The sequence below is a fragment of the Lepidochelys kempii genome, chromosome 6 (genome assembly GCF_965140265.1).
Source record: "Lepidochelys kempii isolate rLepKem1 chromosome 6, rLepKem1.hap2, whole genome shotgun sequence".
Lineage (NCBI taxonomy): Eukaryota > Metazoa > Chordata > Testudines > Cheloniidae > Lepidochelys > Lepidochelys kempii.
Window position 1 is genome coordinate 21,929,571 of NC_133261.1, and position 6,000 is coordinate 21,935,570.

The window sequence follows — 6,000 nt, forward strand, 5'->3', positions numbered from 1 at the left end:
GGTGAGTCAGTCCCCAAGCACTTACACAGTAACTCACCTTGGCACAATGCTCTTGACATGCATTGGGTATGAGGTTTTTACCTTGCATCTTATACAGTCATTCTCACAGCATTGCCAAATGTTCAAAAATCACGAGTCTGTTCCCCCCAAAATCATGAGATTGTGAGAGTTGCCAAGACTGAGTCAATTTTTAGTATTTTTCTCAGGCCCTCAGATGCTGGAACCAATGCACATGAGAATCTCAACTTTTATTTTTTTAAAAAGTAAGTTTTGAGCCCTCATTATTGCTGAGAAAAGCTCATAAATGTGAAGCAAATGCACCCTGACAGCTGAAAAACCAGAAGGGAAATAGAAGGAAGACAACATTTGTGGTGTATTTTTTTTTAATTCATGATTTTAAGCCACTCATTGTTGCGGGGGGAGGGGCTGGACTCAGCTTGGGGTTGGCAATATTGTCGGCTTAAAATCATGAGATCTTTTTTTAAAATGAAAGCTGAGACTCTTATGCAATATCATGCTTCCAGCAGCTGTACTTTAAGAAAAGAGTGTAAAAAAAAATGCAAGACTCTCAATTAAAATGCAGGAGTTGTCAACTCTGTTAACATCAGTGCAAAATTATACTAGATCACGTTACCCCCCCTTTGCAATAGCATAAGCAACTGCAGCAGGGTGCAAAGCAACAGGGAATCGGGCCCATTGTGTTGTCTTTTATTTCAATGCTGACAAGAAATTGATATAAACAGGGAAAAAAGTCTTAGGAGCTATATTCACGAGGCATTATTGACATGGATATGACATCCCTGACAGCTGATCAGAATGCTCCATTTAAGTCCAGCCTTACAAAATCATGTCTCATTGGCCTTATGCTCCTTTGGCACCATCATGAAAAACAGCATATTCTGGCTAAAGTTCTGCCTGTCCAAACCCATTGGAATCACTCAAAGGTAAGTCAGAACAGAGTTTGGACCCCCATGACTACATTGTAATGCAAAGATATTTAAAATGGTGCATTATCTGAGATATGTTAGCCTGATGGCATGACACAGTCTAGTATAAGTTTAGCATGTTGTAATCAGCTTGCTAGCTCTTTATTGTGGTAACCACCAGTGCATCATCCAGCCAGCAGAGGGCTCTGTAATCTTCAAAGGGCAGGAAGGGGCAGTAGTAACAGATGTCAGAGGAAGCTGGTGCAGGAGGGAGCCAGTGGCTGTGTGTGAGCAGGAGCTGCAGGCTGGAGATTGTAGCTTGGGAGCTGGCTGGGGTTGCCACCTGTCTAATCACACAAATTCAAACATCCTTGCCCCGCTCCTGCCCTGCCCCTTCCCTGACACTCTGCCCCTTCTCTGAGGCCCCACCCTGCTCACGCCATCCCTCCTCCCACCCTCACTCACTCTCACTGGGCTAGGGCAGGGGGTTGGGGTTCAGGAGTGGATGCTAGCTCTGTGCTGGAGCCAAGGGTTCACAGTGTGGGAGCGGGCTCTGGGCTGAGCCTCGGGTAGGGTGTCGGGCTGCAGGGTGCAGGCTCTGGGAGGGTGTTCGGGTGTGGGATGGGGGCTCAGGGCTGGAGCAGGGGGTTGGAGTGAGGGAGGGGGCTTGGGGTGCTGGATCCAGGATGAGGCTCAGGGCTGGGGCAGGGTGTGGGGGCTCTAAGAGGGAGTTTGGGTGCAGGAGGATGCTCTGGGCTGGGGTTGGGATTCAGGAGGGGGTGAGAGCTCTGGCCAGGCGGTGCTTAGCTCAGGTGGCTCCCGGTCGGCTGTGCAGCGGGGCTAAGGCAGGCCCCCTGCCTCCCTGGCCCCATGCAACTGGAAGCAGCCAGTATGTCCCTGCGAGAGGGGGTGGGGGCAGGGGGTTCCATGCACTGCTCCTGCCTGAAAGCACCGCCCCTGCAGCTCTCATTGGCCGCAGTTCCTGGCCAATGGGAACTGCGGGGGCAGTGCTCGCAGGCAAGGGCCGCACACAGAGACTCCCTATCCTTCCTTCCCCTGCAGGGACGTGCTGGCTGCTTCCTGAAGTAATGGGGGGCCAAGGCAGGCAGGGAGCCTCCCTTAGCCCCTCTGCACCACTGGACTTTAAGTGGGCTAAAAATCTCCCGGATTGGCATCAGCAGCCTCCGGGAGATAGAGCCCGATTCCAGGAGACTCCCAGCAAAACCGGAAGGGTTGGCAACCCTAGAGCTGGCGCAGGAAGGAAAGACAGGCAGTAAACAGTCTATGATCTGGGTCTGGAGGGCCTGAAAGTTGGATCTGTTGCTGGCAGAGGGCCAGCAGAAGGACACAATCTGCAGCCCGTAGGGAGGAGCTGTTAGATGTCTTGGTGTGGAGGGGTCACATCTCATTACCCAACCATTAAAGCCATTATGCTAAGGGTAATTCCACTCTTTGCTTCTGGCAGCACTAGTGAAGCAGGCCTTTGTTGTCCATCAGCCTCATGAGTGTGTTTATGGAAACCCACTGAGGGCTAGAGCCTGGAGAGCCTCGTGCTTGGAGATCTGTGCCGGGATGTGCCAGGCATTTGCTGCCCCCTGCCAAAGAACCCTCGACGCACCCTGCTCTAGGAACAGGTCCTTTAAGAAGAGAAGGACAGCTAGTTTGGTCTTCCAGGTCCTCCTAGAGAGGCCTCCCAGCCAGGTCAGCTGCTAGTGGGATCAATGAGACTTGATCCTCCAGCAGCTAAATGGGCTAGGAGCAGGCAAAGGCCAATCAGGGATCAGCAGGCCGGATACAAAGGGCTGGCTGCTTCTATCGAATGGCAGTTCTGGGTGAAGCCAGGAGAGGGGAGCACATGGATTCTCCCTCTGCCTTAGCCCAAGAAGCCAGACCAGGTCAAAGTCTTAGCTCTGACTGCACTCTCTGCTTTGGGCAATCAGGGACTTGATTTATTTTGTGCAGAGTACAGCCCAGGTGAACCACCTTGCATTATATATTATTTGACCTACTGTACATTAGCTGAGCTCACTTCACCAGGTGCCCGCTGGCTCAGGCGAGCTTGGGACAAGACCCTACAGCACTTGTCTCCAAGTTTGTAGTACACCCGTTCTGCTACTCAACACTGATGGACTGGTGTAGCATAGTGCTCACAGCAACATCCTGCAGTGGGGTCAGTTACAGTATTTACGAGGTACTAGTGCCTGGTGACACAAGTAGGCTTATGTTGTCGTTATTGCATATCATCTATGGACTGCAACCACTAGAGAGCAACACAATCATGCTTCCTTGACCAGCTGTGATGTGCATGCAGGGATGGGGTAGCTCTGGCACACTTCATAACAAAGAACAGAGGGAAGGGGCTTGAATTAGAATCTCTGGATCTGAACTAGTCCCTGAGGTTTTCATTCGATGTTCGCGCCAAATCTGGAACAGGCCTATTTTCCAGTTCTGGTTTGGATTATTATTCTTCATTACTTATATCATGGTAGTACATATAGACCCCAACCAGGATTAGTGTCCCATTGTGGTAGATGCTCTGTGTGCACATTGCAAGAGACAATGCTTGCCCCAATGAGCTACAATCTAAGACCAGAGAGACGTAGACTTCACTAATAAAAAAGGTGTTTAACACTTGTTAGCCAGTCAGAGTCACTCTATGAGGAAAGCCACTTAATGTGTTAAAACTGCAGCTTATCTTGTCTACTTTGGGATTTTAAACATGCCTTTTTTCCTAGTGTAGATATGGCCACAGACAAAAAGTGGGAGGGTAAACAGAGGGACAGAGAAGTGAAGTTACTTGCCTGGGATGTGGCCAAAATTTAATGACAGCTGTTGGTGGCCCTTTCTGCTTTGCGGCATTTGGTGGACTCTTATACGTCTCAGATGCATCCCAGACTCCTTTGTGTTGGCTGACAACCCCTGCTACTTTCCCTGAAGTACTCCCACTGAGTTGATGCAAAGGATTCTGGGGTGTATTTGGGAACTGGAGGCACCCACCATATAGGACAGAGCTGAAAGAGGGACATAGGGAAGGATACAGATTGGAGAATGGGTGGGTTGCTGAGTTAGGTGGATTAGTGGGAGGAGATCACGGAACAAGCAACCAGAGACAGAGAAAATTGCCAAACCACATCTTTGCCTAGGGCTGGCCCTGTATATCCTGAAGCAGTTTTGGCCTAAAGGGATTAAAATCTGCTTAAAATAATAATACTTTAACTTGAACCTGCATCCTTTGTACCGGGAGCAGGTTTTGTGCAGCTGTGACGAGAGGGAATCCAGCTCACGTACTGCCTTCCAAATCACCAGGCAAGTCTTTCCACAGCACCTGACTGCTATAACATGCATTAGTTTCATATATGATCTTTCCTGCCTCCACCCTCCTACAAAGAGGACCTTGATCCCATGCCAACAACACCTGGAGTTTATGGGAGGCCAATGCTAGAGGTGACTGAATACTATGTAAATAGTGCTATAGACTTCTGATTGTGTCATTTCTCTGCTTTTTTTATGTGTAGGCATTTGCCTCATTGGATGTGCAAACAAAATTTGCATTGTTTGCCTGTTGCACACTAGCTCCATTGAACCACTTCCCCCCCGGCCCAGCCCCTCGCCCTTTAGAGAGACTGCAGAATGAAAGGACCTTTGCTGGTTAGAAAAGAATCTTAATACGTGGGGTTTATTACAGTCATGCCTTGCAGTGCTGCTGCCACTATAAACACATGTCTACTGGCATTTGTGTTAGAAACTCCATTCCTCTCCCCTGCCACACCCTAAGGGCTTATAACTTGGATATTAAAATCTGATGTGAGCAAAAACTTGGCACACATGAACTCAGCCTGGGGCAAATTTTTTAAAAATGTTAAAGAGGGTTTTATTTATTTATAAAGCATTTTGGCTGAATTCAGTTATGTTTTAAAGCTACTGTAGTTAACTAAGATGCCATATTTCCAAGTGAGGACTGTCCACACTTGCAGATTTAAAAACACAAACAGTAGAAGTATTGAAGGGGAAAAGGCAGCTGCTCTAATGTTTACAGCATGAACAGAAAGACCTGCTGCCTTTTAAATGATGAAATTAATGTCAGTGAAAGGTGAGTAACAGCTCTGCAGAGTGACGTTGTCTGTTTTTCCACAGAGCAGATACAGTCAGGGAGAGGAACCCTTACTTATTTTGGTTGGATTCAGATGCAGCTGCATTCAGTGTGTTCCGGTTCAGTTCCAGCTCGTCACCAAAAAAATAAAATAATAAAAATAGTTTGGTTACTGGTTCACATCAAACTTCAAGCTCAGGGGAAGTAAATGAAAAAGACAGTTAAAACTTAAAATGTAAATTATTTTGATTTGACCATTTTTTTTAAACTTGACATGAATTTTCCCTATTGTGTTCTGTTGTCAAAAAAACACGATTTTTTTATGATCTAGGCAAACAAAAACAACACCTTTAATCTTTGTTCTGTCATATTGGATCTCTGCAGTGAAAGGATAAATTTGAATTTGGGTCATGGGCCCTGCCTCATGTGGTGCAATGAGAGGGAGAAGCTGCCCCAGGGGTGGGGGATGGATGGGAGGAGGCCTGTCTAAAAGGCAGAAGGATGAGGGAGCCATTACCTTTTCCTTTGGGCTTGAAGAGTTATTGCTCACTTCTGGGACCAGGGAGCATTCTACCTCCTCTCTCCAAGGATGTGTCTCAGAGATGGTTCAGCGATCTCTGGGTTCCCTGGCTGCCTCGCGAGGCGCGCAGGCAAGCTCCCAAGTGTCCCCTCTCCCTCACTCTTGTGGGCTGGCCTCCTAATCTCATTCTCATCTCATTATACTGGGGCAGGCCTTTCTGGTAGCAATCACATGTTATTTTGTTGTCTTGTTTTATAACTGAAAATAAGATCACGGTAGTTTTTTGAATATTGAACTTAAAAAATGCTGAACCTTTATTTTAACCAGTAACCCTTTTTTTTTTTTTTTCAGTTCAGTTCTGGTTCAATAGGTAAGACAAAATTATGGTTCTCTGGTTTGACTCCCTTGGTGCAGTTAGTACAAGCTTCCCCCTCCCACAGCCCTGAGAGTAAGCTTCACTCTGA